Here is a 14297-nt window from a genome sequence, read left to right on the forward strand (position 1 = left end):
GCTCAGCGGGTCGGACAGCATCTCTGGAGAGAAGGAATGGGTGACGTTTCGGGACGAGACCCTTCTTCAGACAGTGAAAAGCTTTTGCCGCGTGTTATTCAGTCAGCAGAAAGACACATGCGTGCTCTCTGATCAGATCGGGCAATACCTGCACACAGTTACAATCAAGTCAAACTCAAGCACAGTACATAGAGTAAATGGTGAGCTCGAGAGTGTACAATATAGTTTTCAGCATGGTGGCGCATCAGTTCACCAGACAAAGTCCAATGTCCGCAATAGGTTTCGTGTGAATCATACAGTGTCCTCCCAAGGTGCGGGTTTGTAGGTTAATTGGTTTCTGCAAATTGTCCCCAGCGTTCAGCATAGGACTAGTGCACGGGTGATCGCTGTCGGCGCGGATTCCATGGGCCAATGGGCCTGTTTCCATACTGCCATCTCTAAAACCTTTCTCCGGAACGCCGGAGGTTGGGGCGAGATCTGAAAGAAGTATATAAAATTATGTGTCGACAGTCAGAAACGTAGCATAGAATATAATAGACAATAGACAATAGACAATAGACGATAGAAAATAGACGATAGATAATAGATAATAGACAATAGACGATAGACAATAGACGATAGACGATAGATAATAGACAATAGACAATAGACGATAGACAATAGACAATAGACGATAGACGATAGACAATAGATAATAGACAATAGACGATAGACAATAGACGATAGACGATAGATAATAGACAATAGACGATAGACAATAGGTGCAGGAGGAGGCCATTCGGCCCTTCGAGCCAGCACCGCCATTCAATGTGATCATGGCTGATCATTCTCAATCAGTACCCCGTTCCTGCCTTCTCCCCATACCCCCTGACTCCGCTATCCTTAAGAGCTCTATCTAGCTCTCTCTTGAATGCATTCAGAGAATTGGCCTCCACTGCCTGCTGAGGCAGAGAATTCCACAGATTCACAACTCTCTGACTGAAAAAGTTTTTCCTCATCTCAGTTCTAAATGTCCTACCCCTTATTCTTAAACTGTGGCCCCTTGTTCTGGACTCCCCCAACATTGGGAACATGTTTCCTGCCTCTAACGTGTCCAACCCCTTAATAATCTTATACGTTTCGATAAGATCTCCTCTCGTCCTTCTAAATTCCAGTGTATACAAGCCTAATGGCAGAGAGAGTCGCTTTAAAGTGAGAGGGTCCAACGTTTAAAGTAGATGTTTAGGGTTTAGGTTTAGGTTTATTATTTTAGATTTTTTTTAGATTTAGAGACACCGCGCGGAAACAGGCCCTTCGGCCCACCGTGTCCGCGCCGCCCAGCGATCCCCGCACCTATCCTACACACACTAGGGACAATAAAAAAAAACCATTATACACAGTCAATTAACCTACAAACCTGTACGTCTTTGGACTGTGGGAGGAAACCGAAGATCTCGGAGAAAACCCACGCAGGTCACGGGGAGAACGTACAAACTCCGTACAGACGGCGCCCGTAGTCAGGATCGAACCGGCGCTGCATTCGCTGTAAGGCAGCAACTCTACCGCTGCGCCACCGTGCCGCCCGTTTTGTATGCTATCCAAACGTATCAGATAGATCAGATGTGCGGGGCATTTTTTTTTTTACACACTTGAGTGCTTGGAACTCTATGCCAGGGGTAGTGGTGGAGACAGATAGGACAAGTGTTGTTGAAGAGACTTCTCGATGAGCACATGGATAGGCAGGGAACGGAGCGACATGTATCATGTGCAGGTTGATCAGAGTTAGTCTTGGTCTTGGCACGGACATTGTGGGCCGAAGGGCATGTGCCTCTGCTGCCCCGTCCCATGTTCTTTGTAAACCGCTCCTTAACGAGCGACCCTCGCGAAACTGTGAATTAAGGCATCAGGTGTGATTTGAAGGATTATTCATTCTCTGCTCCGAGATTGAACGCAATATTTGGAAGATTTATTTAAAAAATGGATTAAGGTAGGATTATTGTAAATGGATGGTTTGGTGGTCGGCACGGACTCGGTGGGCCGAAGAGTTTGTTCCCTTGAAGTCTCAGGAAACGCTGATAACATTAACATTTCATTTTTACTCTCCGATGAATGAGCTACTAGGCCGCGGCAAGGTTTGTATGTAATGAGACCAATTGTATTTGTAGGAGCCATTTACCGTTAATTTAATTACGGTCGTTGTATTATGGCTATGTTTAATATTTCTAGTTTCTGTCTTTTTTTGCACGCCTGTGAAAAATTATTGCAGACACTTGGCATCAATATTGGTAAAACTACTTGTTTCTATTTATCGATATCGAGTCAGCCAATGAGAATTGGATCACGCACCAACTTCGCAGAACGGGAGATGGACTGGCGGTTGGATGTGAAATCTTAACTCTTTCCCAGTGGCGCAGCTGGCAGAACAGCGGCCTCACAGCGCCAGAGACCCGGGTTCGATCCTGACTGCGGGTGGTGCTGTCTGTGTGGAGTTTGCACGTTCTCCCTGTGGCCGCGTGGGTTTCCTCCGGGCGCTCCGGTTTCCTGCAACATCCCAAAGACGCGCGGGTTTGTAGGTTAATTGGCCCCTCTGCAAATTATCCCCATGTGTGTAGGGAGCGGATGCGAAAATGGGATAACGTATAACCACTGTGAACGGGTAGAGGCAAAATGCTGGAGTAACTCAGCGGGTCAGGCAGCGTCTCTGGAGAGAAGGAAGAGGTAACGTTTCGGGTCGAGGGTCTGAAGAAGGGGCTCGGCCCGAAACGTCACGTATTCCTTTTCTCCAGAAATCCTTCCTGACCCGCTGAGTTGCTCCAGCATTTTGTGAATATCTCCGGTGTAAACCAGCACCTGCAGTTCCTTTTGACATAAAATGTGACCGAGTGATGGTCGGCGTGGACTTCGTTGGTACAAAGGGCCTATTTCAGTGCTGTATCTCCAAAGCATAAACCGCCCCACGTAGTTAACTCTTCACTGTCTCCTCAATTCAGGGACAATTAGGGATGCATTATAAACGCTTCCATTGCCAGTGACGGCTGCATCCCATCAACGAATTAAGAAGTGCAGGTTCCTGATCCAGGCGTGCATCTTAGACCGAAGACGCCTTTCCCTCGTATGCCCCCTCGCCATTCTCGTTAACGCAGAATGATATATGCTACCCTGAATAGTTCATCAGAACAAAGCAAGGTTGACAAAAAGGTAGGGGGTCGCCATGCAGACGCCAAGGCAGATAGGCGGAGCTGGACTGGCTGTGATTTTATCGGAGGTCCGAAAACCATGTTTACTTTATTTTTGGTTTGGAGATACAGCGCGGAAACAGGCCGCCGAGTCCGCGCCGACCAGCGATCCCCGCGAACCAACAGAGAAACATAGAAAATAGGTGCAGGAGTAGGCCATTCGGCCCTTCGAGCCAGCACCGCCATTCAATATGATCATGACTGATCATCCAACTCAGTATCCCGTACCTGCCTTCTCTCCATACACCCTGATCCCTTTAGCCACAAGGGCCACATCTAACTCCCTCTTAAATATAGCCAATGAACTGGCCTCAACTACCTTCTGTGGCAGAGAATTCCACAGTTTCACCACTCTCTGTGTGAAAAAAAACCGTTCTCATCTCGGTCCTAAAAGACTTCCCCCCTTATCCTACACACACTGGGAATAATTTACAATTTTTAACCAGCCAATTAGCCGGCAAACCTGCAGGTCTTTGGAGTGCGGGAGGAAACCGGAGCACCCGGAGAAAACCCACGCGGGTCACGGGGAGAACTTGCAAACTCCGTACAGGCAGCGCCCGGAGTCAGGACCGAACCCGGGTCTCTGGCGTTATAAGGCAGCAACTCTACCGCTGTGATTTTGAAATTGTGTAAATGAAAATAAACAGCGGCGCTAAATATTGCACACAGTGATGGGAATACGGCGTGGAAATAATTGAACACGCCCTGGCCCGAATGATCAATAGATCGCTGCCTCGATTTATTGACTTAATTCAATACATCAAGAAATTATCTTGATGTATAAATATATCTCATCAGAGGTTTTCTTTTATAAATCGTCATTGGCTGGTGAATTAATTCACAATTCACAGATCCCATTAACCTGTGATTAGCCTCGCGGATATTCTGGTGTTTGGAGAATTTCAGGAACTTTCGCCCAAACGTAAAGGGTGTTCAAATGGCTCACATTGTAGTTGATCGTTTGAGAGCCATCGGGTAATACTGTGTGGAAACAGGCCCTTCGGCCCAACTTGCCCGCATCAGCCAACATGTCCTGGCTACACGAGTCCCACCTGCCTGCGTTTGATCCATATCTCTCCAAACCTGCTCTATCCATGAAATGCTGTTTTATGTTGTGACTGAACCGTCTTCAATAAATATCCGCATTTAGACCTTTTAAGTCACTCCCAAGCATCCAATGGGTTAATCGGTGATGGCACATCTTGGAGCAACGGGTTGGTTTGTAAAACCTGTCAAATTCATTCCATGCAGATTGAAACACCGAGGGGAAAAAGCAAGCCCAAACTCGGACCGTTTTGGTTCAGTTTAGTTTATTGTTTATAGTGAAATGTTTTCCTTGTTGCGTGCTTCGCCTAAGGTTGATTCCACCGATGTGACCAGATCAATAGATGAGATTAACGTTTTATTTATCAGTCTGAAGAAGGGTCTCGACCCGAATCGTCACCCATTCCTTCTCTCCAGAGATGCTGCCTGACCCGCTGAGTTACTCCAGCATTTTTTTTGTCCACCTTCGGTTATTTACACCAGCATATGCAGTTTTTTTCCGACACAACTTTTAAATTAAACTCGAACACAGGGAAAGCAGGACTCCGATAATTACTGTCTGTAGTGTTGAGACGCGTTGTTAATAGCTGTAACCACGTTCTAAATGTGTTGAGAAGGGAGCGAGAGAATAAAAGATTCGGCCGTGTACCAAGTGGACAGGACATTTTGGCGAGTGGGCCTGATAGTTGTGAGATTTGCCATTGAACTCAATCACCTAACACAGCCACGCTTTCCCGTTTACGGCACTGAGCCAACTCATAGTACAGCGGTGGGGACAAGATTGAGGGGGGATCTTATAGAAACGTACAAAATTCTTAAGGGGTTGGACAGGCTAGATGCAGGAAGATTGTTCCCGATGTTGGGAAAGTCCAGAACAAGGGGTCACAGTTGAAGGATAAGGGGGAAGTCTTTTAGGACCGAGATGAGAAAGTTTTTTTTCACACAGAGAGTGGTGAATCTGTGGAATTCTCTGCCACAGAAGGCAGTTGAGGCCAGTTCATTGGCTATATTTAAGAGGGAGTTAGATGTGGCCCTTGTGGCTAAAGGGATCAGGGGGTATGGAGAAAAGGCAGGTACGGAATACTGAGTTGGACGATCAGCCATGATCATATTGAATGGCGGTGCAGGCTCGAAGGGCCGAATGGCCTACTCCTGCACCTATTTTCTATGTTTCTATGTTTCTAAGTCAGACGTTTCAGAATCCCAGCTCTTTGGAATTCTTGCTCAGAAATAGTTGGGAGATTCCAAATTATATTCGCCAGAACAAGTTCTCGTTGCTCGTATGCACAAGAAGGAATTGCAGATGCTGGTTTAAACCGAAGATAGACACAAAAACCCGGAGTAACTCAGCGGGACAGGCAGCGTCTCTGGAGAGAAGGAATGGGTGACGTTTCGGGTCGAGTCCCTTCCATCCCGGTCTGAAGACGGGGTCTCGACCCGAAACGTCAACCATTCCTTCTCTCCAGAGACGCTGCCTGTCCCGCTGAGTTACTCCAGCTTTTTATATCGTTGTTCATATTCTCCTTTGACAAGTCAGGATCATTGTCCACTCTTGAATCCAGCCAGCCAAGTCAAACGACAAACCGCAAGCTGAATATTTCACAGATCGCTGCCAATTCATGGATCCATTAATCAGATCGATTGCAGCACTGACACGGCGGGCAGCCAACAATTTACATAGGCGACACGAAGCCCAAGACAGTTGATAATGAATCAGTAACAAAGTGATAAATGTCATTCTCAATAAGTATCCCTGTTTCATTTCGATACGTGGTAGAGTATCTCTGACCTGGTTTTTAAATTCTTTTTAGGACTATCGAGAGAAAAAGATTGGCACCTTTGTTGGGACCTCCAACAGGCGACAAATGAAACCGATTAGAAAGCGCTGAAGATCAGAGGAGCTCACAGAATTAATAAGAGACTTGGTTGGATGTAGACAGTGCTGGAGTAACTCAGCGGGTCAGGCAGCATCTCTGGAGAACATGGATAGGTGACGTTTCACAGAGTGCTGGAGTAACTCAGCGGGTCAGGCAGCATCTCTGGAGATCATAGATAGGTGACGTTTCACAGAGTGCTGGAGTAACTCAGCGGGTCAGGCAGCATCTGTGGAGAACATGGATAGGTGACGTTTCACAGAGTGCTGGAGTAACTCAGCGGGTCAGGCAGCATCTGTGGAGAACATGGATAGGTGACGTTTCGGGTCGAGACTCTTCTTCAGGCTGAGTCTGAAGTCTTGAGTTTGAGTCTAAAGAAGAATCTCGACCCAAAACGTCACCTATCCATGTTCCCCACAGATGCTGCCTGACCCGCTGAGTTACTCCAGCACTCTGTGAAACGTCACCTATCCATGTTCTCCACAGATGCTGCCTGACCCGCTGAGTTACTCCAGCACTTCGTGTCTTTTTGCTTTGTAAATCAGCATCCGCAGTTCCTTGTTTCTATTTGCTTCAACGCAGAATGCACTCCCACCCCTGATCATTTCTCCGCTCAGAAAGCTGCCCTGTATCCTGCGTTGTGCGGCGAGTGGAACTATATCAAAGTTTTAGCGGTGGAGTTTAGGTGTCGATGTTGGATCAGACGATCAGTTAAACACCTTTCCCAAATAATTCTGACAAAGATCAGAAGTGTAAGATTTATGGCTACACATCTAAAAAGATGAGTCGGCTCCACTCCCTTTAAAACTGGGAATGCAAACGGTGTTGCAAACGCGCATACACATGCACCACCAAAAGATGTGGTTGGACACGTCCACATGCAGGGCCGCACCTGTATAGACACAGAGCACACGTCCATGTGTAGAGGGCCTCTCGTCTACATACGGAGCACACGTTTACACTTCCACGTGTTGAGGCGCCCTCGGGTATATGCACCTAAATTGCTGTGGACGCCGTTAGTGGATATTTTTAAGACAGAAATAGACAGATTCTTGATTAGCATGGGTGTCAGGGGTTATGGGGAGAAGGCAGGGGAATGTGGTTAGGAGGGAGAGATGGAGCAGCCGCGATTGAATGGCGGAGTAGACTTGATGGGCCGAATGGCCTAATTCTGCTCCTATCACTTATGATCTTATGATGTTATGAAGATGCTGGAGTCAATTATAAAAGACGAAATTGCGGAGCATTTGGATAGCAGTAACAGGATCGTTCCGAGTCAGCGTGGAGTTATGAAGGGGAAATCATGCTTGACTATTCTTCTGGAATTTTTTGAGGACGTAACTAGGAAAATTGACAGGGTAGAGCCGGTGGATGTGGTATACCTCGAATTTCAGAAAGCCTTCGACAAGGTCCCACATAGCAGATTAGTGGGCAACATTAGAGCACATGGTATTGGGGGTAGGGTACTGACATGGATAGAAAATTGGTTGACAGACAGAAAGCAAAGAGTGGGGATAAATGGGTCCCTTTCAGAATGGCAGGCAGTGACTAGTGGGGTACCGCAAGGCTCGGTGCTGGGACCGCAGCTATTTACAATATACATTAATGACTTGGATGAAGGGATTAAAAGTACCATTAGCAAATTTGCAGATGATACAAAGCTGGGTGGTAGTGTGAACCGTGAGGAAGATGCTATGAGGTTGCAGGGTGACTTGGACAGGTTGTGTGAGTGGGCGGATGCATGGCAGATGCAGTTTAATGTGGATAAGTGTGAGGTTATCCACTTTGGTGGTAAGAATAATAAGGCAGATTATTATCTGAATGGTTTCAAGTTAGGAAAAGGGAACGTACAGCGAGATCTGGGTGTCCTAGTGCATCAGTCAATGAAAGGAAGCATGCAGGTACAGCAGGCAGTGAAGAAAGCCAATGGAATGTTGGCCTTCATAACGAGAGGAGTTGAGTATAGGAGCAAAGAGGTCCTTCTGCAGTTGTACAGGGCCCTAGTGAGACCGCACCTGGAGTACTGTGTGCAGTTTTGGTCTCCAAATTTGAGGAAGGATATTCTTGCTATTGAGGGCGTGCAGCGTAGGTTTACTAGGTTAATTCCCGGAATGGCGGGACTGTCATATGTTGAAAGACTGGAGCGGCTACGCTTGTATACCCTTGAATTTAGAAGGATGAGAGGGGATCTTATCGAAACATACAAGATTATTAAGGGGTTGGACACGTTAGAGGCAGGAAACATGTTCCCAATGCTGGGGGAGTCCAGAACCAGGGGCCACAGTTTAAGGATAAGGGGTAGGCCATTTAGAACGGAGATGAGGAAAAACTTTTTCAGTCAGAGAGTTGTAAATCTGTGGAATTCACTGCCTCAGAAGGCAGTGGAGGCCAATTCTCTGAATGCATTCAAAAGAGAGCTAGATAGAGCTCTTAAGGATAGCGGAGTCAGGGGAGAAGGCAGGAACGGGGTACTGATTGAGAATGATCACCCATGATCACATTGAATGGTGGTGCTGGCTCGAAGGGCCGAATGGCCTACTCCTGCCCCTATTGTCTATTGTCTATTGTTATAATCTGCCAGAGCTGCTTCCTCACAGCCCAGGAGAGCCAGGTTCAATCCTCACCTGTGGGATGGGAATCCTCGTGTGCTCCCACATCCCAAAGATTATTCCTAAGGTGTAGAAGAGGGTGGAATTTGCAGGGGGGGGGGGTTAATAGAGAATGGGATCGCCGGTTGAGCCGACTGAAATAGCCTTTGGCATCTCCTTGGCGTCCATACGAAAGACGGGCAGGTATATCAATCTCCATAACAGTGCAGATGTTGATTTATACCAAAGGTGGACACAAAGTACTAGAGTGCCTCAGCGGGTCGGCCAGCATCTCCGGAGGAAAAGGATGGGTGGCGTTTCGGGTCATATCATATCATATCATATCATATATATCATATATATACAGCGCGGAAACAGGCCTTTTCGTCCCACCAAGTCCGCGCCGCCCAGCGATCCCCGCACATTAACACTATCCTACACACACTAGGGACAATTTTTTTACATTTTACCCAGTCAAATTAACCTACATACCCGTATGGGCGGCACGGTAGCGCAGCGGTAGAGTTGCTGCTTTACAGCGAATGCAGCGCCGGAGACTCAGGTTCGATCCTGACTACGGGTGCTGTACTGTAAGGAGTTTGTACGTTCTCCCCGTGACCTGCGTGGGTTTTCTCCGAGATCTTCGGTTTCCTCCCACACTCCAAAGACGTACAGGTATGTAGGTTAATTGGCTGGGTAAATGTAAAAATTGTCCCTAGTGGGTGTAGGACAGTGTTAATGTGCGGGGATCACTGGGCGGCACGGACTTGGAGGGCCGAAAAGGCCTGTTTCCGGCTGTATATATATGATATGATATGATATGATATGATATGATACGTCTTTGGAGTGTGGGAGGAAACCGAAGATCTCGGAGAAAACCCACGCAGGTCACGGGGAGAACGTACAAACTCCTTACAGTACAGCACCCGTAGTCAGGATCGAACCCGGTGCCTTTCAGTCTGGACAAAGGTCCCAAGTCCCAACCCGAAACATCACCCATCGTTTTATCCGGAGGTGCTGCATGACCCGCTGAGTTACTCCAGCGTTTTGTGTCTATCAACCCATTTTCTTTGACTGGATAGCACTCAAACAAAACGCCTTTCACCGTCCCTTGGTACGCGTCAATATAATAAACCAAACTAAAGTAACCCCTGCACACACACACACACACACACACACACACAGAATCCCTCGCACACCTACATAATCCCAAGCGTCCCTTATATGTCTGTGTCCACAATCTAAGTGCATCTACACTTGCGCTCAGAAACTCACTCAGTGCATACATAGAGGCCAATGTACCTGCTCGTACATCCCATGCCCATTCGATCCATGCATAAATAACACTCATTCCTTATACACACACCATACAAATGCAATCCCCACACACACCCGGCTCTCCAAACACATAAAGCTACATACACAACCCCCCCCCCCAGGGTTGTCTCCCAGCTCCATTAACTCGCCCGAACCCGAACACGCGAACACTCAGAAACTATTATGTGCCGGCGCCTACAGGGTCAAAAGATCCCCTTCCACTCCTACAGTGTATGCTTATTCACCGCACGCTCCCGATGTTGCCCGCAGGTGCAGGCAGTGGAAATTCCCCTTCACCGCCCGCCAGCTCTCAGCTACACAAGTTCAAAGAAAGATTGCAGTGACACATTTTAAAATCGCTTCAGTTGTGCAATGCGCTAAATTTATGGTCTCAACTAGTAGCACGTCGTGGGTTATGGGTGCCCCTAATCAGCAACGCGAACAAGCTGAGGGATTAGTGTAAGAAAATAACTGCAGATGCTGGTACAAATCGAAGGTATTTATTTCACAAAATGCTGGAGTAACTCAGCGGGTCAGACAGCATATCGGGAGAGAAGGAATGGGTGGCGTTTCGGGTCGAGACCCTTCTTCAGACTGATGTCAGGGGGGCGGGACAAAGGAAGGATATCTCTCAGGAGGGATTGGAACACCCCTTCCATTCAAAAATTAATTACAAAGTCTGAAAACGCTTCCAACAGTCTATTTCACTTACTAATTAATTAGAAACTGTTTTAATTAGAAACTGGATAGAGCTCTTAAGGATAACGGAGTCAGGGGGTATGGGGAGAAGGCAGGAACGGGGTACTGATTGAGAATGATCAGCCATGATCACATTGAATGGCGGTGCGTACAGGCTCGAAGGGCCGAATGGCCTCCTCCTGCACCTATTGTCTATTGAGATACAGTGTGGAAACAGACCTTTCGGCCCATCGAGTCCACACCAACCAATTCAGCAATACGGGCTGAAAAGATGAAGTACGAGGGGAAGCTGGCCAAGATTATAAAGAAGGACAGTAAAAGCTTCTGTAGATATGTTAAGTGAAAAAGAGTAGCAAAGTCAAATGTGGGTCCCTTGAAGGCATACACGGGTGAAATTATAATGGGTAACAAGGAAATGGCAGAAGAGTTGAACAGGTACTTCGGATCTGTCTTCACTAACTAAGACACAATCTCCCAGATGTACTAGAGGACAGAGGATCGAGGGGGGTAGAGGAGCTGAAATAAATTTTCATTAGGCGAGAAATAGTATTGGGTAGACTAATGGGACTGAAGGATGATAAATCCCCTGGGCCTGATGGTCTGCATCCCAGGGTCCTCAGGGAGGTGGCTCTAGAAATAGTGGACGCATTGGTGATCATTTTCCAATGTTCAATAGATTCGGGATCAGTTCCTGTGGATTGGAGGATAGCTAATGTTATCCCACTTTTCAAGAAAGGAGCGAGAGAGAAAACGGGGAATTACAGACCAGTTAGCATGACATCAGTGGTGGGGAAGATGCTGGAGTCAATTATTAAAGAGGTAATAACGGTGCATTTGGATAGCAGTAAAAGGATAAGTCCAAGTCAGCATGAAAGGGAAATCATGCTTGACTAATCTTTTGGGATTGTTTGAGGCCGTGACAAGTAAAATGGATGAAGGGGAGCCAGTGGACGTAGTGTATCTAGACTTTCAGAAAGCCTTTGATAAGGTCCCGCACGGGAGATTGGTGACTAAAATTAGGGCACATGGTATTGGGGTAGGGTGTTGACATGGATAGAAAATTGGTTGGCACACAGGAAGCAACGGGTCCTTTTCAGAATGGCAGGCAGTGGCGAGTGGAGTGCCGCAAGGCTCGGTGTTGGGGCCACAACTGTTTACCATATATATTAATGATTTGGAAGAGGGAATTAGAAGCAACACTAGCAAGTTTGCGGACGACACAAAGCTGGGTGGCAGTGTGAACTGTGAAGAGGATGTTAGGAGGTTGCAGGGTGACCTGGACAGGTTGAGTGAGTGGGCAGATGCGTGGCAGATGCAGTATAATATAGATAAATGTGAGGTTATCCACTTTGGCGGCAGAAACAAGGAGGCAGATTATTATCTCAATGGAGTTAGGTTAGGTAAGGGTGAGGTCCAGCGAGACCTGGGTGTCCTTGTACACCAGTCACTGAAAGTTGGCATGCAGGTACAGCAGGCAGTGAAGAAAGCTAATGGAATGTTGGCCTTCGTAACGAGAGGATTTCAGTATAGGAGTAAAGAGGTTCTTCTGCAGTTGTACAGGGCCCTGGTAAGACCACATCTGGAGTATTGTGTACAGTTTTGGTCTCCTAATTTGAGGAAGGACATCCTTGTAACTGAGGCAGTGCAGCGTAGGTTCACGAGATTGATCCCTGGGATGGCGGGACTGTCATATGAGGAAAGATTGAAAAGACTAGGCTTGTATTCACTGGAGTTTAGAAGGATGAGAGGGGATCTTATAGAAACATATAAAATTATAAAAGGACTGGACAAGCTAGATGCAGGGAGAATGTTCCCAATGTTGGGGGAGTCCAGAACCAGGGGCCACAGTCAATAGACAATAGACAATAGGTGCAGGAGTAGGCCATTCAGCCCTTCGAGTCTTAGAATAAAGGGGAGGCCATTTAAAACTGAGGTGAGAAAAAACGTTTTCACCCAGTGAGTTGTGAATTTGTGGAATTCTCTGCCACAGAGGGCAGTGGAAGCCAAATCACTGGATGGGTTTAAGAGAGAGTTAGATAGAGCTCTAGGGGCTAGTGGAATCAAGGGATATGGGGAGAAGGCAGGCACGGGGTATTGATTGGAGACGATCCGCCATGATCACAATGAATGGCGGTGCTGGCTCGAAGGGCCGAATGGCCTCCCCCTGCACCTATTTTCTATTTTTCTATGGTTCTATGTAACAATCACCCCACTCACTAGTCCCATCCTACACACTCGGGACAATTTACAAAAGCTACTTAGCTTGCAAACCTACAAGCATTTGGAGTGTGCGAGGAAACCCGAGCACCCGGGGGAAGCCCACGCGGTCACAGGGACAACGTGCAAACTCCGGATAGGCCTCCCACAGTCAGGATCGAACCTGTGTCTCTGGCGCTGGACTCGTTCCCCATCACGCAAGTGTAGCAGGCGAACGTTAACGAGTCTATCCGAAGTCTACCCGAAAGGCCTGTGCACTTTAATCAGGAGCCATGATTTATCGTCACGGCTCTGATTTCATTTAGAGGCCAAAGCGTCTCAGCCGTACAATCAAATGCAGCAGACAACGCGAGAATGTCAATAGAAGACACAAAGTGCTGGACTAACTCAGCCGGTCAGATAGCACCTCTGGAAGACGTGGACAGCCAACGTTTCGGGTCTGCACCCTTCTTCAGTTGATTGTAGCAGAGGGGAGAAAGCTGGAAGGGAGGAGGGGGGGGAAGACAAAGCCTGGCAAGTGATAGGTGGATACAGGTGAGGGAGGAGGGGGGGTGTCGTTGGCACATGGGTGGACAGAGGTTAGTAATGAAAACAAGTCAACAAGCTGTGAGATAAGGAGAGAGGATGCGTGAGACGTGAAGCAAGGGGACGGGATGTAACTGGAAATAACGGGGAGATAACGGGAGAATGTCAACGTTAAGTAACGCCTTTCAAGCGGGCAGCTCTCCAATTCCACTCGTTTCCACAAGTGTTTCCATTAGTGGGAGAACATAGGACCAGCGGCCACAGCCTCGGAATAAAAGGACGTATCTTTAGGAAGGAGATGGGGAGAAATGTCTTTCGTCAGAAGGCGGTGAATCTGTGGAATTCTTTGCCACAGAAGGCTGTGGAGGCCAAGTCAATGGCTATTTTTTAAGGCAGCGATAGATAGATTCTTGATTAGTGCGGGTGTCAGGGGTTATGGAGAGAAGGCAGGAGAATGGGGTTAGGAGGGTGAGATGGATTAGGCATGATTGAATGGCGGAGTAGATTTGGTGGGCCGAATGGCCCAATTCTTGTCATATAAGTTATGAACTTATCAACTTGTTTCAAACGCCCATCTGTTCAGTTTTCCGCTCGGCTGCTAGACGGATCATCAAGACTGACTGATCTCAGCAGACATACACAGGTAAAGAGCGTTGTGCACTCACGTATACTGGACCACCCCAATCCCCGCCTGTGTACCCAGGTAGAAGCACTTTATCTCAGGCAATGGGGCGTGAACGGGCGTATACGTTCATTGTGTACATATACAACTCTCCTACGTTAAGGAGATAGCGAAACCAAATTCGAGGAGGCTAGCG

Source organism: Rhinoraja longicauda, chromosome 42 (genome assembly GCF_053455715.1).
Source record: "Rhinoraja longicauda isolate Sanriku21f chromosome 42, sRhiLon1.1, whole genome shotgun sequence".
Lineage (NCBI taxonomy): Eukaryota > Metazoa > Chordata > Chondrichthyes > Rajiformes > Arhynchobatidae > Rhinoraja > Rhinoraja longicauda.